At 38.8% G+C, this 27,374-nt stretch overlaps 1 protein-coding gene across 1 annotated transcript in view; it reads left to right on the top strand.

The window, feature by feature from the left end:
* Rarb (retinoic acid receptor beta) overlaps window positions 1–27,374 on the top strand; it is a 716,777-nt gene that overhangs the window by 302,986 nt on the left and 386,417 nt on the right. The gene's annotated exons all lie outside the window — the stretch shown is intronic.

Raw genomic sequence — 27,374 nt, forward strand, 5'->3', positions numbered from 1 at the left:
ATAGAATCACCCTCTAGTGTCTGAGTGGTTTCTGTCTCTCACTTGCCTCCCACAGCTCAGACAGTTTCTCTGTGTGTGAATTAGAAACTCTTTCTGTGTGTGTCATTCTTTGGCTCAAACTCTTGTCATATTTCTCAGAAGATGAAGTCAGAAAAAAATGTTTATAAACTGCATTTTAACACCTTTGCCCATCTGCATAAGCAGTGGAACATTTTGCAGAAAATCTTACATTTTAAACTTGATGGAAACTCAAACATATGATGAATGTGAACAAGTGTTTGATGGAGACTGGTTCATCTGATAAGCAAAGGGGCAACTCTAGAACTGGTTACCAGAAGGGCCAGGGTTCCCAGGAGAGGCCAAGCATGTCACCAGCTCCTACAGCCTCCACATCTGGCTGACACACCTCAGTCTTGTCTCTGGACACTCATGCCATCAGAAAAGGTGAATCCTTTGGTTGATTTTGATAGGAAAAGGATATTACATAGAGTCTTGAACCTTCTGAATGATGGATCCTAAAGATATCATTCAATTCTTGCTTGTGGAAAATATGGAGAAATAACAAGTATTTTCTTTTACCTTCCCTCCACCAAAAAAAAATCCAGTTTTTTTTTATTCATAGAGTACCATCATCCAAGAGAACAATCACAGGTTGTATATTAGTTTACTGGTTGTGTATTCACCGTGATCTTCCTAAACAGAATTCCAAGAGGCCAGGAAAGAGCTCCTCTGACTTCGGAGGGAGTGGGACAGTTTATTGTCAAAATGATCAGACAGGCTTAAAGAATCCAGCCTTGTGGTTCTTTTAGAAACATGAGAGGCAGTACCAGTACCCAGACAGCTGTTTATATGGGAACAAATCATGCACAAATGGAGTATCTATGACCCAACAGGAATTTCTCCATTTTGTTCCTAAGGCAGGTCTGTGTAGTGCTGGGTAGGGGTGGAGCTGAGCTACACAGTATTTTCCCATTTTCAGAAGTGGGCAATTGGCTCCGTGGCTCTATGTATATATTCAGATCCCCTTTGACTATATTGGCCTGGAAAACCCATTTTGTGTTCTCTCTTTTATGGAGATACAGCTGGTCACACCGCCCATTTTGCCCCTTTGCTTCCAATTTGGCAGACGCTAAATGCAGGTGCGGCGTCTCTGAATTAAAGCACTGCATTTGGTTGGAGGAGGGGGAGGATGGAGCCTTCTGGAAGTGTTCAGAGTTACAGTATGAGGGAGTATTTTTGTCCTGCACCATTATTTGCATGCACTGATTTTCTTCGCATTTTTCTGAGGCAAATGACAGACAGGAGCACTTTTTCTCACAGCCTGCCTTGGTAAATGTGTCTTACCTCTTCTTGAATCATTCACAAAAAGAGGAAGCCTGCTTCTGCCAGGGCAGGGAGAGAAATTAAGTTTCACTCCACCCAAAAGAAATCCTCCAACATCTTGCCATACTTTTCCTTTAAGGGAGTCATTTCTTCCTCTCCATCTGCCTTCATCTCTTTGATACATAAGGGTACACTAAGTTGAATCTATAAACAGAACCCACTAATTAAGAGTAATTGCTTAGGAGATTGGTACAGACGATTCAGCATTATATGCGTGTTCTTCTCAGATATCCATTAGCTGCTAATAAGATACTACAGATGTGCCAGTCTGTTTCCTGTTTCCGTCCATTGTACCTTTATTGCCATATATGGACCAATCGGATGGGCGGAACAATAAGTGGATGTCCTTTTGCTCCCTGAACATGTCTCAAAGGAATGTTTGTTATTAGATTGCTTTTTCTGTTTAGTTTCACATCAGTATGTTAATAAAGAAAACATAACACTGAGAAAGTTTTCTCGTCATTGTTGCTTTTCTTTACTTCTTCTACCATTAACTGGTTTATTGTTTAATTAAATCCCTCTTTATAGATTTTTTTTTTAAGTATGTCATGAAAGTATGTCTGGGCAACGTGAGCAGAGGGAAAATGACATTCTTCCTCACTCTGTTAAAAAAGAAAAAGTTTCCATCTAAATGTTTTAAGTACTTAAAAATTCAGCATGAATATCATGTTGCTATATTTGACTGATTTACACTGGAGGCTTGGTAAAATGCCTATGAATTATTCATTCCCAAGTGATTCTATAAGCCAGAGCACCAGAAATCATATCCCCGTTGAAGTTTTTAAAGTGAAATAGTTTAAATACTCTCTAGATGTGTGTGTGTGTGTGTGTGTGTGTGTTGGGAGAGTTGGTTCTTGTTTTTTTTTTTTTTTTCCTATGATTTCAAATTGCTGTGCTTTCAACTCACTTGTCTTTTTAGGAAAAGTTATCTGAAGATGTTAGCCTTTCCTGATTAACTTGCTTTGAAGTTGGTGGAAACTATTATGTTATAAAGTAGATGAGTAATTGGTACCTTTCAGTTCTGGTCAGGTCCAAGGAAGTTTTGTTTTATTGTAAAGATAAAACAACTGAGGGGAAATGACCATTGCCTTTTTTTTCTTTTATTTATATTGAACTTAAAGAAAAGTATAATTTATTAGATATCATTAAATACTTTAACTAGGGAAGGATATGAATCCTCTATTCCATAAAACCCTCTATGTGTATGTATAGTAGGTGTGTATATATACAATATTATCTTCTATGTTGTGTATATTTATAAACATACACACATAGTAAGAAATACCAAGGTCTGGTATATTAAATTCATTGGATATTTTCAAAGACTCCACAGTCTCTATACCTTAGAGTCCAGCTATGTGACTGTTGGCAGCTGACCTTTTATGGAAGCGTATTAAAAATCATTTAAAATATTACTTAGAGCATAATTCTTTGACTTATGGGCTCACCAGAATTCATAAACTGAAGAGTCATGTGGGGTCTCTACCAGACAGTGCTTCCCAAGAAAATCCAAATCGTCTAAAAATATGTGGGCTGTGGTGCGAGATAGCTTTCTCTACACGTTATTTTGGGTGAACCCATGACAAAGGGAGGGGAGAGGATGAGTGAGATTCAAATTGCAGGAGGACACTACGGAAGAATTTTGCATCTCTGGATAAGTGCCTTTATTCCTTTCATGGAATTTCTTCATCCCTTTCCCAACATTCATAATCCAAACCAACTGAGTGGCAGAGTCGAGATTGGTGTTGTGTGGCTGTGTATGTTTTCGGTGAAGAAGTGTCCTAGACTCTGGTTCCTCCCTAGGAAACAAGACTGTAGCAATTATGTACACATCCACAGGACACAGGCACACAAAGATGTGTTTTCTCTGGTGCTCATCATTCCAAGACTCTTTATTTATTTATTTTATGACAGTAGAATGCATTTATGCACTTTGAGATATCATACATAGGTGGGGTATAATTTCTCATTTTTCTGATGGAACATGTTGTAGAATAACATCCATCATGCAGTCATATAGATACATAAGGTAATAATGTCTGTTTCATTCTACTTCCTATCCCCATATCCCCTAACCTTCCCTCCCCTCCCCTCCATCTAATCTAAGGTAACCCTATTCTTCCCTTATCCCCCCCATGTCCCCCACCCCCACCCTGCTTATTGTGAATCAGCATCCGCATATCAGAGAAAACATTCAGCATTTGGTTTTGGGGGATTGACTTATTTTGCTTAGCATGATATTCTTTAACTCCATCCATTTACTGGCAAATGCTATAATTTCATTCTTCTTTAAAGAAGAATGAAATAATATTCCATTGAATATACATACCACATTTTCTTTATCCGTTCATCCACTGAAGGACACCTAGGTTGGTTCCATAGTTTAGCTATGTGAATTGAGCTGCTATAAACATTGACATCATCGTTAAGTCCTTAACAAGTAATTCCTAAAGATTCTTAATCACCAAATATCACTAATATGTGTCTGCCAAACGTGGCTCAAAATTTCATCCTTACTTAAGAATATGCACAGATAATTTCTTTTCATTGAGTAATAAAGCTCCCTGAACTCCAGTCTGTTTTTTACAGCTGCTACTACCAAAGACCACGAGGTTGCAATGCAGAGACATTAGGGTTGAAATGGTGGGCCTTGAATATGTGGAGCTATTAGACTACTATAAAACAGTAATAATTAAGCAATATGATAACTTCTGATTTGTTCTGATAAAGTTACTACAGTTGTTAAGTATCTTCAATTTCTCAACATTCGGGTAAATGTCCAAATGGTCCAGGCCCAAGCCTGGGGATGGCCATATGTGTGCTACAATGAATTCTGGTGCTTAGGACCATAGGCAGCAAACTCTAATTTCTTTGCTCAAAATATTTTTATAGGGTTCTGAAATGCATAGACCTGTTGGAGGATGGAGGGAAGGAATAGTCATAAAGAAAATCAACATATGTACCTATGTTGATTTGAAAATTACCCTTAGAAGAACAAAATATAAAATCAAGGCCCATCAGTAATATCAGAATTCTTTCTATCATCTTCCTCCTGATAATTCATCATAGATGATTTCTCCAAAAGAAAATGTCAGATCATATAATTGGTTCTTGTTTAAATAACTGTGGGGCAGCAGCTATTCTTACCTCAGGGTCTTAGAATAATTCTGAAATTAGAGTAATTTAGGGGAAAGTCATGATTTTGCCTTGATATCCCCTGGCTGTTTGAGGGCCTCATCCTAATCACAGATAATCTTTTCTGAGCCAGGATTGGGATGATGAAAGTAAGACACTTATCCCAGAAACAAAATATAAAGGGGTATCAGTATACTCAGGAATGAAAATATTATTTGTTTGTTTATTTATTTATTTAGGGTCTGAACCAGGGGTGCTTAACCACTGAACCACATCCCCAAACCTTATTTTTTCTTTTTTTATTAAATTTTAATTTGGTATACATAATAATAGAATGCATTACAATTCATAGTACACATATAGAAAACAATTATTCTTATCTCTGTACACAAAGTAGAGTAAAATCCTTCATATCTTCATACATGTACTTAGGGTAATGATTTTCTTTCCACCATCTTTTTTACCCCCATGCCTCCTTCCTTCCCCTTCAGCCCCTTTTCCCCTTTGCCCTATCTAGAGTTCATTTAATCCTACCAATGTCCCCCTATCCCCTGCAGCATATTATGAATCAGCATCCTTAAATCGAAGAAATCATTCGGCTTTTGGTTTTGGGGGATTGGCTAATTTCCCTTAGCGTTTTATTCTCCAGCTCCATACATTTACCCGAAAAATGCCATGATTTTATTCTCTTTTAATGCCAACTAATATTCCACTATGTATATATATCACATTTTCTTTACCAATTCATCCACTGAAGGGCATCTAGGTTAGCTCCACAGTTTAGCTATTGTGAATTTTGCTGCTATAAACATTGATGTGGCTGTGTCCCTGTAGTATGCTGTTTTTAAGTCCTTTGGGTATAGACCAAGGAGTGGGATAGCTGGGTCAAATGATGATTCCACTCCCAGTTTTCCAAGGATTCTTAATACTGCTTTCCATATTGGCTACACCAATTTGCAGTCCCACCAGCAATGTAGGAGTGTTCCTTTTCCCCTACATACTTGCCAACACTTATTGTTGTTTGTATTCTTAATAGCTGCCACTCTGACTGGAGTGAGATGAAATTTTAGAGTAGTTTTAATTTGCATTTTTCTGATTGATAGAGATGTTGAACATTTTTTCATATATTGTTGATTGATTGTATATCATCTTCTGAGAAGTGTCTGTTCAGTTCCTTGGGCAATTTATTGATTTGGTTATTTGATTGTTGTGTTAAGATTTTTGAGTTTTTTATATATTCTAGAGATTAGTGCTCTATCAGATGTGTGTGTGTGGTAAGAATTTGTTCCCAATTAGTAAATTCTCTATTCACCTCACTGATTGTTTGTTTTGCTGAGAAGCTTTTTAGTTTGAATCGATCCCATTTATTGATTCTTGATATTAATTCTTGTGCTATAGGGGTCTTATTAAGGAAGTTGGGGCCTAATCTGACATGATGGAGATTTGGGCCTCCTTTTTCTTCTAATAGATGCAGTGTCTCTGGTTTAATTCCTAGGTCCTTGATCCACTTTGAGTTGAGTTTTATGCATAGTGAGAGATAGGGATGTAATTTCATTTTGTTGCATATGGATTTCCAATTTTCCCAGCACCATTTGTTGAAGAGGCTATTTTTTTCTCAATGTACATTTTTGGTGCCTTTGTCAAATATAAGATGACTAATTATGTGGGTTAGTTTCTCTGTCCTCTATTCTGTGTCATTGGTCTATAAGTCTATTTTGGTGCCAATACCATGCTGTTTTTATTACTATTTCTCTGTAGTATAGTTTAAGATTTGGTGTAGTGATGCCACTTACTTCACTATTCTTGCTAAGGGTTGCTTTAGCTATTCTGGGTCTCTTATTTTTCCAGATGAATTTTATGATTGCTTTTTCTATTTCTATGAGGAATGTCATTGGGATTACCATGATCAGTGGGGTTCATTCCAGGGATGCAAGTTGGTTCAACATATGGAAATCAATAAATGTAATTCATCACATCAATTGACTTAAAGATAAGAATGATATGATCATCTCAATAAATGCAGAAAAAACATTCAACAAAATACAGCACCCCTTCATGTTCAAAACACTAGAAAAACTAATGATAACAGGAACATATCTCAACATTGTAAAAGCTCTCTATGCTAAGCCCAGGCCAACATCATTCTAAATGAAGAAAAATTGAAAGCATTTCCTCAAAAAATTGGAACAAGACAGGGATGCCCCTTTTTTTACCACTTCTATTTAACATAGTTCTTGAAACACTGGCCAGAGCAATTAGACAGACAAAAGAAATTAAAGGGATATGGATAGGTAAAGAAGAACTGAAATTAGCATTCTTTGCCAATGATATGATTCTATAACTAGAAGACCCAAAAAATTTCACCAGAAAACTTCTAGTTAATGAATTCAGCAAAATAGCAGGATACAAAATCAACACCTAGAAATTAAAGGCATTTCTGTATATCAGTGACAAATCCTCTGAAAGGGAACGTGAAAAACTACCCCATTTACAATAGCATCAAAAAAAAAAAAAACTTGGGAATCAACTTAATGAAAGAGGTGAAAGACCTCTCGATGAAAACTACAGAATGATAAAGAAATTAAAGAAGACCTTAGAAGATGGAAAGATCTACCTTTTTCTTGGATAGGCAAAATTAATATTGTCAAAATGACCATACTACCAAAAGCACTATACAGATTTAATGCAATTCCAATCAAAATTCTAAACCTTATTTATTTATTTATTTATTTATTTACAGGATCTCACTAAGTTGCTTAGGGCCTCGCTAAGTTGCTGAGGCTGGCTTTGAACTTTCAATCCTCCTGTCCCAGCCTCCCTAGGATTACAGGTGTACACCACCACTGTACCCAGCTAAAAATATTATTTCGATGTGAAATTTTAAATCAAAATTAATGAAAAAGCCTCCACAATGAAAAAAAGTCAAAATTCAAATAAGGACCAGCTCAACATCATCCAATTTACTCTGATTTTGTCTCAGATGCACCTTGCTCTGAAATTGAGCATTTGGCTCATTTCTCATCTCCAACCAGATTTTATTGTGTGTTATGATCATTCATCATCTACAGTAGATGATGTATTGCTGTTAGAAACAAGGGCTTGTCCATGTCCATATTCCTCACCTTTCCCAATATATTGCATTGTATTTAGCAATTACTTACTAAGTGCTTATTAAATAAAAGATCCAGGCAAATCAGAGATCAGACCTTGTTGACATTTACTGAACCCTCTAGAGACCATTGTCAGTATGCAGGTACCTGAAAGAGTGCAGAGAATTCACTAGGCATTAAAGTCTTTTGTATTTGAACTTCATCCTTGTAAGCTTTTAACTTGTATTATGTTCATTCTAAATTATTCTCCTCTGTGATCACACTGATTTTTTAAGGAGCCAGCTATGTTGGGGTACGTAATTAGAGATACCTTATTGGTTTGTTTTTTGTTTTGTTTTTTCCTTTTTTTTTTTAAATAAGGATTTTGTCTTGCTTTACTATCAGCTTTCACTAATGAACATTTCTGCTACTATACTCCACAGGCATTTCAAATCAACTCATTCAAAACTGCATTCATGGGGCTGGGGATTGTGGTTCAGTGGTACAGTGCTTGCCTGGCATATATGAGGCACTGAGTTCAATTCTCAGCACTACATATAAATAAAGAAAGAAAATAAAAGGTCCATTGACAACTAAAAAACTTAATTATTAAAAAAAATAAAATAAACAACTGCATTTATCCTTCTCTGTTGCTCCCTGTTATGAAGGTTATCATTACTTGCTTAGTTTCTAAAAACCTAAGCAAAAGTGAGGCGCTCAGTAACTCAGTGAAATGCTATCTCTAAAAAAAAATGTAAATAGGGCTGGTGATATGGCTTGGTGGTTGAGTGTCCCTGAGTTCAATCCCAGTACCAAAAAATAAATAAAAATATACACATACGTGCATACGTGCATGTGTGTGTGTGTGTGTGTGTAGTCAAAGGTTATATACAAAGTGTTATATATGGACATATATATATATATATATATCACCTTTGATTCATCATGGCCATAAACCAAAGTTTCAGGCCCTCAGAGGAACCACTGTCTGGTTGTCCAGCCTCTAAGCTTTGCCAGCAATCTACTCACATAACTGCTAAAATGGCTCTTGTGATGTGCAAATCTTACAGTGTCACTCTCCTGCTGCTCATCTCTCACCGTGGGCACATGTAGGACAACGGGTCCATTCTTTTTTTTTTTTTTAGAGAGAATTTTAATATTTATTTTTTAGTTTTCGGCAGACACAACATCTTTGTTTGTATGTGGTGCTGAGGATCGAACCCGGGCCACATGTATGCCAGGTGAGCGTGCTACCGCTTGAGCCACATCCCCAGCCCCAAGGGTCCATTCTTCATAATAATGTGTGCAGGGTCCTCCATCTAGTTCCTTCCCTTCTGGCCTCACCTCTTACTACTCTCAGCCTGATGCTTTGCATTTTCCACTTTCTTTGTAGAAGACCCTGCCCCAGTTCAGCTGTCACCTACCGGCCGGCCCTTTCTTGGCTTAGACGCTCACCCTCTGTGTTTTCATAATGAGCACCTACCTCCCATGAGAGCCTGGAGCAAACCTAAGGAGTTTTTTTCCTCCCATTAGGCTGTAAGATAACATGGGAGGGAGTGGATGGTTTGAGCACGTCTTTCGTTTTTGTATCCCAATATCCAACGTAAGACATAAAACATTGCAAACATTCTGGAAACTTGTCCAGCTCATTCCATCACTTGTTAAATTACAATATCCTTATACCTATCCCCCATTATTTATTCTAATTGCTATTTTCTAGTTTCAAATATTTTCTCTATTCTCTTTTTGTATTAGATTCTACCCACAATGGACGTTTGCCACTCCTCTAATCTGACTCCCCTAATATGCTCAATTCTTTCTTCAGTAACTTTCAATATTCATCTTCCATGCTTTCTGTTCCATCAAGTCTTTTCTGCCTTCCTACAGGGAGGGAAATTAGATCCCTTCCTTCTTTGACTACCCTCTCCCACCACCCCCGCCCCTGCACACATGCTTTATTTGCATTGCTGTAGTTTGTAAAGAGGTTACCCTTCCCTTGTTAGGTGGTGGGCAAGGTTTATTTCTCCCTTGCTTTGTTTCCCCATGGGTCTCTCTCAGTGCTTTGGTCATAGAAGGGGCTCAGAATTGAATTGGAACTGGACTGAATTGAATAAACTCTCCATTTATGAAATAATTTGCTTTAGAGTTGCCAGAATTAAATGGCTGCTCCAGTGGCAATATTACTCTAACTCACTAATATCATTTGATCCACTGAGGAGCTAGTTAATTAAGTAGGTGGATTAAAAATATAATCTGCTGGAGGAGGAATGTTTTGGCTGCAACCTGCATACTTCTTTAAAAGAGGGGGGAAAAAAAGCATTATGATCTCTAAACTATAATTCCTTTTGCTCTCCACTCAAAACAGCAATAGGACTCTTTCCACATGACTGTTGATGACTGGTTTAGGAATACCAGGCCATGCACCTGTGTGCCAGATGTGCTCTGCAGCCTGTCTGCTACCCCAGCCCATCTGCAAAGCATACCCCATGCTGGCGCCTTTCTATAGGCAAGGGGGCATTGATCCCCAGCCTTTTTACATGATAGGTTCCCTGGTGCTTGCCTGTTTTCCTTAACTTAAAACCCCCTTCATTGAATTTCAATGTCTTGGGTGACCTTTGCCAACACAGGAGGCCTCACTCCATTTGCTTATGGGTGAGTCCACTTTTTTTCTCAGCCTGTTTGATTTCTGACACTTTTTTTTTTTTACTTGTATCACCAGTTGTGAGAGTGCTATTTGGTCTTCTGTAGCCAAATCAGCCACATCAGCATCAATAGTAGTTAATAGATGATCAAATCCTCAGGATTTCCATGAGGTGCCTGTGGAGTGTCATCTGATATTGAATGTAGCTGTAACAGGAATGAATGGGATTCGATAACAAATGGGTCTGCATTGATAGACACTGGGGACAGGATAGCTTTGTGATCTTCTTTGTTTCTGTAAGAATACCCCTGCAACCGAATCCAGCCCATTTTTATGCCAATGTGCTAATAGTTGTGGAATCTCATTCATCTCAACAGAGGCCAGTTAGCCCTGGAATCCCATCTGTTTGAGTGGATGCAGTAAAATGTCATGCAAATGTGGCCATTCATTCACATCACCAGTGAGAGCTTTCTGGCTATTAATTTTCTTAGTTTTAAGTGACTCTAATCACACAGATTCTTGTACCAATTGGGGAGGGGGGAAACTATTGAAGTTTTCACTTAGATTTTTTTCTTAATTTTTAAAGTGCTTGCCCACAAAGACAGAACTAAATAGTTAAAAAAAAAAAAAAAAGAATGCAGACTCTAAATGAAGATGCTCTCAACCCTACAACAGATTTGAAAAATGCCTCGGCCAGTATTTTTTGAGTCTTTTTCTTAGCATAAGATGCCCAAGGCTCTGTTTTGGCCCTGGGGAATTTTTAGGGTAATTTTTTTTCCTCCTGGAAATGCAGTTTAAGCAATAGACAAACAGGCTGAGTGATAACTAGAACAGGGCTAAAAGAGGTGCTGTCTCTTGCAGATTGCTGCAGTGACACAATAGTTAAGAATGTGGCAGGCCTTTCAATGAAGCTCCTGGCTAGCTGGACAGCTGGAATGCCAGAGCCAGGTCTGACTGGAGATCACAGTAAACACTTGTAAAACCTCAGGGGAAATAAGGATCATTTTCATACATTTGTCATTTTCTTAAGAAATTTCCTAAATTGATTTTGAAGTCAAGAAATTGGAACTTTGAAAAGAATCTATGCGTGTATATGTGTCTGTCTGTAAATATACATGAGACACAATATAGGAAACATGAGTATTTTTAAAAAATAAATATGTTTCTAGGTACTGGTGAATGTGAACTGGTTGAATCAATGAACTATGCTTGAAACTATCAAGCATTTTAAGATATTAAGAATGACTGGTGCATCCTAGATTCGAGGCACAGCTGCAAGTACATACACTAACTCATTTGATCTTCATCCCAAGTTGGGTACTGTTGTTCTCATTTTTTAAATTGGGAAACTGAAAGTCAATGAAATCGGGACTTCACCCTTTGCCTCTGAGAGTTACTTTACTGATGTGGCTCAGTTCCTTGAAGAAGAGTTACCTGTATTTGTAAGGTGTGAACTCACAAAGCAATGTGCCTATGAATTTTAACCCAACACACCAAAACTGATGAAGCAGGCTATTGTTTTGATCCAGATGTCTATAATTCGACACATTCTGAATTAATAACTTTTCCAAGATGTGGAAACTTTTCCAAATAACTTGACTTTGGAAAAAAAGAAAAAGTAACAGTTAAATAAATAACATTTTATCCTTAATTTGATACTTGCACAACTGAAGTTAAATGCTTTCAATATAACTTCCTGCTCAAACATATAAACAACTAAGAAACTACCACCCATGCCTGACCAGCCAAAGTTTCAAATAATATTGGTGTATGTCCTTATAAACATCCCTTCCCCTGTCTTTATCCTGGGGCTGGAGCTGCTATAATTGGGAGATCACATCACTGCCTCATGCCATATAAAAACCAAACCCATTATTATAATAGTGTGATTATTTAAATGGTGAACATTTAAAGATACAGTAACTCCATGGCTGAAGTACTTACTGTAACAATTCCTTAGAAAGGCTTGATGCTGAGCAAGGACTCATTGCCCCAGGCACATGGCCATCAGGTTTTGCAAAAAGAAAGAACTTTATTGCAAGGACAGTTGACCTGCTAGGAGGCCAGGAGCTGTGGGGAAAAAGTCTCAAATGTGACTCCAAAATTAGCTGGTATTGGGAAATTTGTAGAAGGGGAAAAGGGAGAAACTTGTTGATGAATGATCAGATGGGGGAATTTTCCAGTCCTTAGAAGGGCATAGAGCATCATGCCTCTTGACAGGTGGCATTTTCTTTCTTTCTTTTTTTTTGGGGGGGTGGGGGTGGGGGGGGCCGTGGTGCTGGTTGGTGAGTGTGAGGACAGTCACCATGATCTGTGAAAGAGATTTTTGAGCTTGTGACGTGAGAAGTTCGTTGATCAGACAAGGTGGCTTATTCTGTGCATGTCCATTCTTGAAATGCCCATCTCAAACTGTGGTTGAGTTGACTCTGGAGGCTTTTCCTGAAAGACAATTAAAGTAGTTGGTTATTTAGGAAATTTATGGCCAGATGTGTCCAGGCCTTCACTAATTTCACTTTCCTATGAATTCAGATGGGAATGCGATGGGTCTCAAAAGATCGTTCTTGGAGAAGCTATTGAACTGTTTCAGTGGTGCCATTAATGATCACACTGTCTTTGGAGCTACTACTCTTTTGAATTGCCTTTGTAGCAAGCATTAGTTTATTTGGTAAGGTGGCAGTTCTTCATCCTTGAGACAGATTTTCCTTAAAAAAAAAAAAAGCATTTCAGAAAAAAACTTTTGTCAGTAGGAGCAGAGAAGATTTGGGATCAAAAATTGATGTGTAAATATAAAGTCATGATTTTTTTTTTGTTATAATCAATGGTGTTAGTAGTTTCATTATAACAAACAGCCCTGAGTTCAGTGGCTTAACATAGTATAGGTTTATTTCTCACTGAGGTCACAGTCCAATGCTGGTCAGTAGGAAGGCTTCACTTCATACAACCAGTCAAGGACCAGGCTCCTTCCACGTCTAGGCTCCTTCAGATTCTGTCCTGGACTTTCCGTGTCCCATGAGTGATGCAAGGAAAGCAGCCTGAAGGATTCCTTGGGACTCATCTGTGGGACCCAGTGGCACTGATCAGAGCCACCACCTTCCACCAGCCTGAACTCTGTCTTAGGTCCCCACCCAGTTGCATGGGAAGTTAAGAAATACGGTTCAGCTGTATGATGACTGGCAGGAAAGGGAGATGGGATTGGTGAGAATCTAGCAGTGTCTCTCCCAAATTGACTCCAGTGGTATTTCTTCTCCCTTCCACCCCCATCCCCTCACAAAAATATTCTAAAAATATCCTGAGAATTAGTGTCATAATCTGAACAAATTAGTGAGCCTCTTACTGTGGTGGCTTGGAAGGAAAGGGCCACCTAGAAGTGCATTCTGCTGGATTTCTTATGTTGGTTTTACATTTGATCCATTTTGCATGTGGAGGTGAGCAAAAAGGATCCAGATTTATTCTCCCACCACTCATTAAATTAAGGGTCTTTTTGAGAAAGGGGGAGGTTGGAGCAAGGTGGGGCCTGGGGCAGGTGGATGGTTCCGATGATGAGATGGAGACCACACAACAAAATTGACAACCTTAGGGAGAGGAAAGCACTGGGATAGCCTAAAAAGAAAACAAGTCTTTTCTAAAGGTGGGAGATCAAATTTCATGGTTTGAATAAAGTTACAACTTTCCTTTCTCTTCTTGGCATTATCCAGGCTCCTCCCTACAAGGAGTTAAGAGGAGATAATTCAAACACATTTTTATCTTTATTTGGGGGAGATCATCACACTTTTTCTCCTACCACTAAGTCTCTTGAGACAAATTAAGATAGTAAAAGAAATTAAGCACAAAAAAAGTAAAATAAAATAAAATAACAGCCAGGTGTGGTGGGGCACACCTGGAATCCGAGCAGCTCAGGAGGCTGAGACCGGAGGATTGCAAGTTCAAAGCTAGCCTCAGCAATTGAGTGAAGCCTTAGGCAATTTAGCAAGATGCTCTCTCAGAATAAAATATAAAAGGGTCTGGGGATGTGGCTCAGTGGTTAAGTGCCTCTGGGTTCAATCCCTGGTGCTAAAAAATAAGAAGAACAACATGAACCAAATTAGCTACTTTTGTTTCAGACTCTAAAGTTCAGAAAGACATGCAAACCCTGTTTTTTGTTTTCTTATAATCCCTATCATATACATTCAGATTAAACCACCCTGACATTTTATGTCTCAATTTTGGCAATTTCCAGAGAAGCTCTCACACTACAGATTATATAAATGACCTTGGTTAATTTCCACGTGGCATGCGAGACGCACAGGAGAGTCAGACAATATAAATATTTGTACAACGGTTGTGCATTCCCAATAAAGATACCACCCTCTTGACTTTGCTCTTGGCATTACTTGAGTCCTGGCTTCTGGAGTTCATATCTGTGTAGAACTGGTATCATTTGGCTTCCTCTCTTTCAGCATTGTAGCAATTTTAGTTACCGGTGTTGAACATCTTCAAGTTTTTCCTCACAGCCTAACACCACAATATTAGCTTTTCCCTTATGCAAAGAAAAAAAAATTATCTGGGAGAAACTAGCTACTGGCTCCAGGATGTGTGATTTGCCATTGTTTGTGGCTCATATTTTGATTGGGTTCTTTAAGGTTCAGAGGGGGCTAATGTATCAGTTTCTTATTGCTGCTATAACAAATTACCAAAGGATTATCACACAAATATATTTTTGTACAACTCTGGAAGCCAGAAATCCAAAATCATTTTCACTGGGCTAAAGTTAATGTGTCTCCAGGATTTGGTCCTTCTGTGAAGACTCTGTGAAGAATGTTTACTTAACCTTTCCAATTTCCAGTGGCTGCCTGTAGTCCTTGGCTTTGGGCCCCCTGTTCCACCTTCAGAGCATATCCCCCCAATTCTGCTTCCCTCTCCTCATTATCTCTTCTTTAATTAAATCTCTCCTTTCCATCTCCTTATGAAGACCCCTGTGATTACACTGGGCTACTTGGATAATTCAGTCTAGGATCCTCCTTTCAAAACCATAACTAATCCCACCTCAAAGTCCATTTTACCAGTTTAGGTAACATTGTCAGATTCTAGTAGTTAGGAGGACAGGGACACTTTGAGGAGCCATTATTCAATATGCCACAGGTGCTTCTGTCCCACAGAGACCTAAGTCCATGTCCCCTTCTGTAAGTGTAGGACAGGAAGTCAACACCCCTCCTGCATCACCAGCCTTTCTTCAGAGCCTTCATTGGATCAAAAATGGAAAACTGACATCATTCTCTTCCCACTTTCCTTAGTACAGATTTGCATGCATGTCTCTTTGCAGACCTAGTTTTCTGCATATGAATATCTTGGTCACTCTTTTTTTCCCCCAAAAAAATGAGTATATTTTAAGTAACAGATGAAAGTTTATAACAATGCCTTCCAGGAGATAAAAGCTATAAAAAGACATTAAAAATCCTGAATATAAGAATTTGGGGCTGGGGATGTGGCTCAAGCAGTAGCGCGCTCGCCTGGCATGCGTGCGGCCCGGGTTCGATCCTCAGCACCACATACAAACAAAGATGTTGTGTCTGCCGAAAACTGAAAAATAAATATTGAAATTCTCTCTCTCTCTCTCTCTCTCTCTCTCTCTCTCTCTCTCTCTTTAAAAAAAAAAAAGAATTTAAGAGAATGCGTAAGAGGTGAAGGAGGAGGAAAGGAAGTTTTCAGAAGAGGCGTGAAGGATGAGAGTTCCATGGGCCTGTGAGTGATGAGGACCCCAGCCTAATCCTGACTGAGTCCCTGGACATGGGAGCCCATCCAAGAGAAATGGCTGCATGGTGCCCAGTGGGAGGCTGGACGCTATGCCTAGAGACCAAGGCAGCCAGACATAAGGCAATCTGGCTTCTGTCCTTGGGCACATATTAGCAGAACCTAAGCCCATCCCCAGAGATTGGTTGGTTGGTTAGTGTGTGAATGTATGTATGTACCTACTTTTATTTTTAAGTTATTAAGATATGATTAAAATTATAAATAAATACAATTTAGTGGCTTTTGATAAATACAGTTCAGTGGCTTTTCGTATATTCACTAAGTTGTGCCACCATCGTCACTATCTAATTGCAGAATATTTTTATAACTCCAAAAAAGAAACCTTTTACCCATTAGCAATCACTCTCCGTTTGTTCCTCCTTCCAGTCCCTGAGAACCAAAATGTACTTTCTGTAAGGAGATTTGCCTGTGTGGGACATTTCCTATCAATGGAATCCTATACTAAGTGGCCTTTTATATCTGGTTCCTAGCATAATGGCATAATTATAGCATAATGTTTTCAAGGTTTACATTGCAGCATGCATCACTACTGCATTCATGCTTTAGGGTCAAATAATTTTCTATAGTTTGGATAAACCATATTTTGTCTGTTGATCAACTGATGGACGTTTGATTGTTTCTACTTTTTGGGTATCATAAACAATGCTGCTATGAACACTTGTTTCCAAGATTTTGTTAACATTTTTTCTTTCTTTTTTTTTTTGGTGGTTCTGGGGATTGAACCCAGCGCCTTATGCAAGCACCTTACCAACGGAGCTATATCCCCAGCCCTATGTCAAAGATTTTGTATGGCTTTTTTTTTTTTATCACCTGGAGTAAAAACCTGGGAGTGGAATTGCTGGGCCATGTGCTAACTTTATATTTAACACTTTGGAGGAACTGTCAAACTATTTTCCAAAGTGGCTGCAACATTGTACTTGTCACCAGCAATGTTGAAATGTTCCAATGTCCATACATGTCTCCAACAATTGCTGTTCTCTTTTTTCTTATAACACACCACAATGGTTTACACTGTATGAACCCCAGGTTTTATGTATAACCCTGAAATAGAGAGAAGACCCTAATAATAACAGAATGAATTCCCTGAAATTTGATAGTATCAGGATTTAGAGTCTGATCAAATCTAGTTTAAAGAAAATACAGAAAGTAAGCATTTCTTTCACACCTTAAAAAAAAAATGTATTTGACTGGTCTTGCCTTGCCTGTGTAGTATCATAGTTCTAACGCAGAGCTTTCAAACCTTTTCTTATTCCATGTTATACAGACATTAATAATGTTCACATGGCCCAAGTTGGGAACCGTCTGCTAATGGATGAATGTAGTGAGCCCAGGGCTCTTTTCTCCCTCCCCCACCCTCAGGCCCTGCCAAGCCACTAGAGATTGGGGAGATCAAAGTCACAGGCATGTATTTGAATCCGTTTTCTGGAACCAATTAGAGAGCTCTATTGTAGTAAATACAGCTCTGATGTTTCTTTTGACTACAGGAGGTAAAGGTAATGGAGAACGTAAAGAACATTCAGGAAAAGACCTGAGCTATGGTAATTTGTCTGGCTATAGGGCTTGTTCTCAAGGTGCCTAACAGTGTGACACATTATGTCCCAAATTGGCAGTGACCCCTCTCCAAGAGAGCCTAGTATGGTCCAAGGAGTATGGACCAAGCTACAATGACTACAGACAAAGGTAGTAGGTCAGGGCTGTGTGATGATAGTTCCAGATTGCCAATCCAGATTGACAGGAAACATACAGCTAGGTCTTGGGAGTACAAGGATGAGGTTCAGCCACTAAGGAGAGAACATCTGATAAGAGCTAAGTAGAATGGTTTTTGGCCTCAGCAAGATGGTGCTAGGTAACTGGGCATAGCAGTGTAGCCCTGTAATCCTAGCAGCTCAGGAGGCTGAGAAAGGAGAATTGCAAGTTCAAAGCCAGCCTCAACAAAAGAGAAGTGCCAAGCAACTCAGTGAGACCCTGTCTCTGAATAAAATAGAAAATAGGGCTGGGGATGTGGCTCAGTGGTCGAGTGCCTCTGAGTTCAATCCCAAAATAGGTTCTGGGGAGGAAGGGAAGGGAAGTTGGTCAGGTGGTAAAGAATCCTAAAGAGAATGAGTCCAAACATTGCTCATAGCCCAGGGGATACTGAACAAATTCATCTTGCGATGAATTTGATGTTCTGCTTGCCAACACCAGAATCCCCTAAGGTGCCCTTAACCTGGTTCATGCAGGGGAGGAGACGAGCATTAGTACCAAAGCTGGAATAGACCTGAAGTGGGTTTATGTGACACATGTGTTCATTACCCAGAGATTCTGCAGCAGCTTTGACAGCCCCTATTCCTTATTAAACTGGAAACCATGTGTCCATCTCATTTATTCAAACCAAACACACCTTGGAAATTCTTGCAGTTCTGTTGTCTTGACTTTGTGAATGCAAGTGTGTTGCAAAAACTACATTGACAACTAGATCTTACTTTCCAGAGAACATAAGCTCCCCCATAATATAAACAACATTAAATTCTTGTTATTTAAATTCACTATTTGGGGGGCCCTATTATGACTTCATTTTATGAATTTTCCTTTTCTAAACTGAATAAACAAAGATGCCATAAGTTAATTTTTAAATGAAAATGGATATGCACCCACACTGAGTTGATTGACTGTAGCAAGATCTGCTGTTTGACTGTATACTCTCCATGTTAAAATTATAAATTGTAAGGGACCATGAACCTTTATTTAGCTGTCTTCCGGCACTGTATTATTCATAAATGAACACTAAATTTCACTTGATAACATTGTGTAAATCTTAATCTTCATGTGCAAGTTGACAGTCTATCAGTGGTCTATCGCCACAGTTGACTGAAGACTGGTTATCTTGTCCTACCAAAAGTTGGAGAGTTAAGTACTGGATTAGCAAAGATTTTCTGGGATCTAAGATGAGAGAGATAATTTGGGTGCTTATTGTTAAGGAAGAAAGAGAAAATACAAAACAGTCTGAACTTGGGAAACTTAGACCTCACAAAACCCAAAATGCTTTTCTTGACCTTAAAGGTAACCTTAGAAGCATATTTGTAGCTACTGTGACTCGTTTGATTTGTATCTACCCATACCTAGGTTCTCTGTCCTGTCTGGTGTCTCTGGTTCACACCTGGTTTCCTAGCCCCTGGATTCTGCTTCAACTTCTTTGTTTATCTCTCCATTTCTATGTCAGTCTTATCTATCTTTATTGGTGTTCTGGACACTCATAACCAATATATGGCAAAACTAATGGGATAAGTGGATCACTATGCAGGTAGAGGCTTTAGTAGGCAAACTTCTAGACTACCGCACAGGCCACTCACCTACCTGGAGATGGCTGGCTTGTCCTTCAAAGTGAATCCCTTGTCTGTCATTCTGCTTGGCTTGACAGAATTCCATGATACAAAGTATGGAGAGCATTGAATGTTGTCTGGAAATTGCCTGGCACTGCCTTTTCTCAAAAACAGTTAAGGTACTAGCAGAAATTAATCCATTATATACTCTATATTTTATGTTTTGGAATTATGTGAAAAGAGTTTAGGTGAAACATGTCTCTTTGGGATATGTATGCAATGCTGGCATGTATAATAACTTTGAGTTAAGTGTTGATACCCTAAACACTCATATTTATATCACTGCTTCTGCAATTTATAGAACTAAAATCTTAGACTTTTATACATTCTAATGTATATGTATTTTTGCCTATTTTTCTGAAAGTTCTATTTTCACTTTGTGATTCTTTAACAGATTGAATCTAATAAAAAATGGCCTAAAAAGGAATAGAAAGACATTCTGTATATGCTTCCAAAAAAAGAATCTTTAATAAGTCCAATGACCTCTCCTGATATAGAGAACAGTATTCAGATTTCATTCTGTGCTTACTTGGAGGTCTAAGAGATTCCTTTGAATGAATTATCCCCTCTAAACCACACCACCCTCTCCTATTGCCTTAATTCCTAAATTCAATTTTAATAAAAGGTAAAAGATGCATCATTTTGGTCAAATTTAAAATTTTCCATTGTGGCTTCTCTTTGGTTTAAGTTACACATTTTTTTGGGGGGGGGTAACATTGTGATGAGGATATTGAATAGAAGAAAGAATTCAAAACCACCAGGCAGGCAAACCTGACTTCTTTTACAGCCATGTTTCTTTTCTGACAGAAACAGCAGCAAAAGCAACTGACAGGATTTGTGCTGAGCTTGGCGTTTTTGCTAAAAACAGGTATTTGGCTAAATGCATTTGAAATATTTTAAATAAATAGGGAGGTTTGAGCTAAAGTACATTGGACGAAGAGGCAATATTCATGGAGTATGTGTTGAAGCAAAGATTTCCCCAAACCAAGTTCTAAATCAGCCAACGACATAAAGGAACATTTCTGTAGTACATCGCAAGATGTTTAAAAATTTATCTTTTTTTCACTTCCTGTTTTTTGTGTTAGTCACATCAGCCCTGTTGTCCATGAATTGCAGTAGGAGGAAATGAATGAAGCATCTTCTCTAGAAATCTTGTTGATCGCTTGGATTACACTTGAAGTAGAAATCTCACTCCTCATGCTGCTTGAGTGTTTGGTTTCTGTGTCTTAGGCAGGCTCTAAGGATGAAGTCCTTGTTCCAAGTTGGAATCTTCAAGAAAGCATGTATCAAGTTATCACATGAAATGGCTTTCCTTAGTATCCCATATGCTTGCAGGTACCTGGCTAAGGCAGGTCACAACTCGCCTTTAGTATTTATTCATATAAGGTATTTGACACAGCCCCATGGCCTGAACATGATGGCTGGTCAAATCTTACTTTTGTTCAGTTTCAGATTAGGGCCATTTCTTTCTTTCTCTTGCTGTATGGAATTAACAAATCAGTCATCACTGACCATATCACAACAGCAATCTTGAATGAATCCTTTCCTCATAGTTACATTATTCTTTAACTCCTTTTTTACAGGTGGAATTGAAGTCTGAAAGAGTAAGGAACAACCAGGTCTAGATTTTCCAAACTTATTCGGCTACAGATCACTTTTTTTTTTCTTCCATTTTATAAACTTCCAAGTGAAATCTAATGGATTAAAGACATGCACTTTTCCCATTCTCACTTACTAAAATAATGGGAATGGGTAGGTAAGAAGTATAAATCATCAAAGATAACACAAATGATGCTGTTGTAGGGGACAGATAAGGCAAGACACTGAAGACAGCGGGAAACAGATTTATTTGGCTGCAGCCAGGTTCAGAGGGCAAAGCTTTTGCTGTAATCAATCGATCCCCCTGAATCCCAAGTTCAAGCAGTTTCAGAACCTTATACCCAGTGTATAAGCTGGGCAAGTTAAGGCTTCAAGGACTGCCCCTGAGAAGGGGAGAACTTCTTCTCCTCTCCATGCCAGCTGTTACCAGGGAACTGAATTAGTAACATCTTCTCTTCTCTTTTTGAAATGTAAACATCTCTGTGAAGCTCTGGCCCAAGGCCAGAGGCCTTGTTAAAGGATCTCTCTTTCTTATCACACTTGGCATTTGGAAAACACCCTTCTACAAACTATCATATACATTGTTACTATACTAGATAGTCCATAAATGTTTGTTAAAAACTTGTAAAGGGGTGTTCAGCACCTGGAGTGTGATCTCTTTCAGGCCTGTGGCCAAGTAAGATAGAGCATCAGGAAATAGGAAGCTTAACTACATTGAACTCTTTTGTAGAGATTCTTTGGCTGGTAATCCTAAAGTCAATTATGATGAAGATTTCTTGAGAAGTTTAATTAAGATTTTCTATGGAGGAGGGGGCGCCATTACAGTGCTCATCACACACAAGAGATGGTAGCAACTTTGAAGAGGGAAAGTAGGTGTGCAGTGGTGAATGAATGAGCAAAGCGCTGAAAGCCCATGGCTAAGTGTCTAAAGAATGAGATGAAAGGGAGGATCAAGAATGTTGGAGCTTCTCAGCCAGTCCCAGAGAGTAAAGGCATCAGACATCTTGAAAACTGGAAGTAATGACAAAGAAAGTCGATCATCTATTCTGAACAAGGAACAATTAAATCTGTCCGTCTGGTGGTCACTGTGACCCACCCTTGGTAAAGAAGATAAGTCTACTCCCCGAAGAAACTGAACCAGTAGGGTTCCTGGATACGAGGCATGAACACAGAATGTGCGATGGCAATCGGTGGAAAATAGCAAGAAGAAACGGGAGGCTGCATATTCGATAATAAGTCCATCAGCAACCCCAGCCTCATTCATCCAATCAACTACCAGAAGCCTTTCAATAAATAGCATTTGTTCCTTCCTTCTCACTCCAGGCAGATGTTTAGAAATTTATCAAAAGTGCTCTCAGGTTCACCCCCACACGCGCGCACACACACATGAAAAAGAATTCATAAATCTGACATTGGAGAGTTCCACAAAGTAGTATCCCAATTTGACCACTTTATCCTGAAACTCATTTGAAAAGGCCTGATTATGAAAACAGAGCTTGTAATAAGCTTTCTCTTTTGAATATGAGTGTATAAGGCTAAAGAATTTGGCATACGATGCGTTAGAAGTTTATCTGGTAAGAAGATAAATAAATGAAAAATAAAGGGAAAAAGTCAATATAGTGAGCCAAATAGAACCTAATAGTATAATTAAAACTAATTACTCAGTTGGGCACTGTGGCACATGCTTGAAATCCAGTGGCTCCAGGGGCTGAGGCAGGAGGATCCCCAGTTCAAAGCCAGCCTCGGCAAGTTAGGGAAGCCCTGTCTCAAAAGAAGAAAATTTTAAAAGGTGCTGGGAGCATGGCTCAGTGGTTACATGCAAAGAGCTAGATCATATTTATAGCACACAACAAAAGATAAAAAGAAAATTTTTGCAAGATTATGAAAAAAGATTTTAAGTACATTATCTGGAAATTTAGATACAAGTGATGACGGCAACAACAAAAATCCCAGCTAAAATAGTTGCAAATAGTGGGCTTCCAGGGAGAGGGCTGAAGGACTGGGAGAGGCAGGGAGAGTGGGTTCTGTGTCAGTCAGAAAGAGGGGGTCAGCAAACCACAGCCCCTGGGTCAAATTCAGCTGGCTGTCTGTTTTTTGTAAGCAATGTTTTATTGGAGGAGAGCCAGGCCCACTCATTTATGGATTGTCTGTGGCACCTTTTGTGCCATAAGTAGTTGCTACAAGAGCAGAATTGAGCAACTGTGTCAAAGAATGTATGGCCCGCAGTCTACAATATTTCCTTTCTAGCCCTTTACAGAAGAAATTTGCCAACTTCTTGCCCAGAGAAGTGGTTCTCAAGTTGTGGCTGCCTCCAGATCCTCTGGAGGACACAGATTGCTGGGTTCATCCCAGAGTTCATTTTACTCAGTCTCTTGGGTGGGTCTTGGAGAATTTGACTGAATAATAAATTTCTAGATGATTACGGATGCTGCCAGCTTACGGACCCACTTTGAGAAGCACTGGTCTAAAGGGACTATCTGATTATTTTTAATTGTGTATAAGTATCATGCTGATAAAATGAATTTTAAAAGGTGAGAAGTAGAAGATTCAGAAGTATGTATATAACTAAAGTAACACAAAAACAACTTCTGAATGACATTTAATGGCTTTTAAATGCTGATGAAATTTTTTTTAAAATTTTTGTTTAAATTTTAAATTGTGGACACAATAACTTTATTTTATTTATTTATTTTTATGTGGTGTTGAGGATGGAATCCAGTGCCTCATAAGTGCTAGGCAAGCAATCTACCACTGAGCCACAACCCCAGCCCCCCCACCACTATAGTACTACTTTCTGTCTGGCATCTTATTTATCAAAGGTAGATTATTGCATAACAGTATCAACAATACACAGTTATTTAAAAATCCTTTTTACTTTGTTCATCTAAAACATTATTTAAAAAAAAATTCCCTCTAGTTAGTATGTTCTTACAAAACACTTGTATTCTGGACACTGCAGTTGGAGAAACTTAATTTAAATCCCACTCCTCTTCAGCTGACCCCTTTAACAGATGAGGAAACTGATACTGAAGAAACTCATGGGTGGTAGATCCAGGACCTCCTGACCCTACCCACTTCCTTCCCCTCTTCCACCTACCTCCTGTTTGCTTTGCCTTTGGTGGTGAGGGAAAGAACCCCAAATGCGCCCAGACTCCAATCAAGCATGACCCACAAAAAAAAAAGAGCCCTGGTAATACCAGTAACCATCTTTGTTTCTAAAAGCCCCAAACAAAGGGAATTCTCTGCTTCCAGGAATAGTCTTAATCAGTCACATATGTGAACACAGACCCAGTGGCCCGCTCAGTCTTCCACAGACATAACAGGATTTTCCCAACACATTGATTTTTTTTCTTTTGCCTATTATCAGTATAAATAGCTTGTTTTTGTTGTTGTTGTTTTAATTTTATCTTTTTAAGATCCCAGTCATGATACCAGACCTTTCAACTTAGCAGGCAGGATGCTGACAATCTGTAGCTTTTGAAAGCAAAGAGAAATCTAGGATTGTTAAGGGTAGAAAGAATCCCTGGTTGGTTAAAAAAAAAAAAAGAAAAAAAGAAAACAAACAACTTTAAAAATCAGAGAACTGTGCCCTTCGGGGGTGGGTCTGCTGAACTGTCAGTTCCACCCGTTAATGAGGTAGTTTGTCAAATGCAGATAGAAAAGACCACTTATAACAATGCTGGGCTTTGTGTGGGATTTAAAAATCAAATTGAGTGGAAATGCAGCAAATAGTAAATGGCATTGTTTATTTCCTAATTAATTTGCAACAAACTACAAAATAAAAGTATTAAAATTGGAATGGGGTCTGCTTTTTAGGAGACAAAGCACCAAAAGCATTTACCTCCAAGATAAAATGGATGCACAATCTATTATCGTTCCTGCCTTTGGAGAAATAAATTATGTCTTGAAAGTCTGAAAGGGATGTTGGTATTTTGGGTGGAACACCACTTTTGGAATCAACTGTTACGTAAGCCAGCTGGGAATGTGGTCTGCTTTGTGAGGTTCAGCAGAGCTCTGGGGAGCCTGAGACCATGGGATCCACTGTTGACAGTGTTCTTCTTAATGTCAATAAGCTGGAGATTCAAGGCCCTGGGGCAGATGTCATCTATAGGGGGACAGAAGCTGACCTCCCCAATGCTCCAGAGCCTTTCCTCTGTAAATTACAACCAGGGCCATGCGGGCATCTGATGTTTATAAGCGCAGCCCTTGAAGGGGAGAAGCATCCACACCCAAGTTCAAATTCTAACCCAGCCACAGGCTGACTCTGCGACATTGCAGAGATGTGACTTAAACTCACACAGATTTAGTTTTCTCATCTGGAAAATAAGGATAAGAGCTATCTCATAAGACTACTCTAAGGGCTAGAGCTTAGAGCTTTTAAGTAGACTATTTGACATGTGGAAAAGAGCAAATGAAAGTTCCTATTGATGAGAACACTTTATCAAACTGGCTCACTTCACAAACTGAGGAATCAGTAATGACTCTTTGTTTTCACACTTTATCCAGATCCCACTTTTTCTCATTTCCCTGACATCAACCTAATATTCTTTTCCTGGGACTACTGAGATGTGCTCTCCTTCCTCTCCTAGCCCCAAAGCCTCTCGTCTATACCAGAGCCTCACTCTCAAAAGCAACCACCAATGAGATAGATAACATATATATGAATAGCAAACTTTTACCTAGTGCTTCTTATGTACCAGGCTTTGTTCTTCTGTAGCATTACCTCTTTTAATCCTTACAATAAACCTCTGAAGTAACTTCTATAGTTATCCTCATGATGCAGAACAAAATGACACCTTAAGAGGTCAGTTTTTTAAGGTGTGGAATCATGATTTGAACCTGAGAAGTCTGGCTTTAGAATCATGCTCCTAACAATAGCTTTTTGCTAGCCTTGAGGTATTGTTCTCATTCAGTGCCACCAGGGTCTATCCAGAGCTTGCCATTCAGTGGAATCCAGAGTTGGGAAGCTCTTGCTGAATATTGGTTATTGAAAGCAAGGTTAGCATGTGAAATCCATAGCCTGTCCACCCTAGAATGTATTTTAGGCTTTTATCCATTTTGAATCTCAAGGAATCCTAGGTATTGAGCATCTCTGGAATGTCCTTTGTGGAGCGTGGGCCGTTTTAGACTAACAGGATCTTAATCAGGAGTTGTTAAAACTAGAAACTCCATGTGGACAGGAACCACATCAGTGTTCTTTCACATTGTAGATCTCTGGCCACTACATTAGCACCTGGGACATGATAGTAAGTTGAGATTTGATTGATGGATGGGTGATTGGACAGACAACAAAGGAGTGAACAATGGTTGTACCATTGTCCAGTCAATGGATGGATGGTGTTCTTACAAGAAAGGCGTATCTGTTAATAATAAAGCCAGCACGGTGGTGCAGGCCTGTAATCCCAGCAGTTCGGGAGGCTGAGACAGAAGGATCACAAATTAAGCCAGCCTCAGCAACTTAGTGAGGCCCTAAGAAATTTAGTGAGACTCTGTCTCTAAATAAAATACAAAAAATGGCTGGGTATTTTTTGGCTCAGTGGTTAAGCACCCCTGGGTTCAATCAATCCCCAGTACCAAGAAACAAAACAAAACAGTTTTTCCCACTTTGCATTAGATTATACTGTTCTTTTCTCCAATAATTATATTTATTTTGTTGGGTTTATCATTTGCAATGGCTGTTTTATAATCCAAAGTAGATCACATAAAATATGTACATCTTGGAGGCATATAGGTCAGAATAGCAGTAAACAATCAATTTCCCTAAAGAACGGGACAAACATTTCATTCATTCGACGGTATTTATCGCGTGTTCATCCTCTGTCAGGTGCTTTTACAGGATCTTGAGGCATAACTGTTAACAAAACAGAGAACCACTTTGAGTGCCTGCTAATGGGAAGACAGACAAAAACAAATACTCCCACATATAATGTGTCAAGTAGTTGAAGAGCTATGAAGAAAAATTTAGCAGGTTGAGTGGTACCATAGAGTATGAGAGGAGTGGGGATTTTGCTATCCAACAGAGGATGATCAGTTATTTTTTAATTATGGAATTGTAGGGCTGGGGTTGTGGCTCAGTGGTAGAATGCTCGCCTAGAACGTGCGAGGCCCTGGGTTCGATCCTCAGCATCACATTAAAAAAAAATACATAAAACAAAGGTATTGTGTCCAACTACAACTAAAAAATAAATTAAAAATTTATGGAATTGTTGAAGTTTTATTCTATGTTAGAATGTGAGAATTTAATAAAATTAAAACTGCAAAAGAGTTAGTGTAGAGAAACAACAAGGAGTTCAGAGACCTGAATTAATATTAGGGGTTTTGCATAATTACTCAATAAAGAGAGAAATATTTTGATTTGTGATATATATATATATATATATA

Source organism: Marmota monax, unplaced genomic scaffold, assembly GCF_021218885.2.
Source record: "Marmota monax isolate L192 unplaced genomic scaffold, Marmota_monax_Labrador192_F-V1.1 WCK01_AAM20220418_F8-fsc00021, whole genome shotgun sequence".
Lineage (NCBI taxonomy): Eukaryota > Metazoa > Chordata > Mammalia > Rodentia > Sciuridae > Marmota > Marmota monax.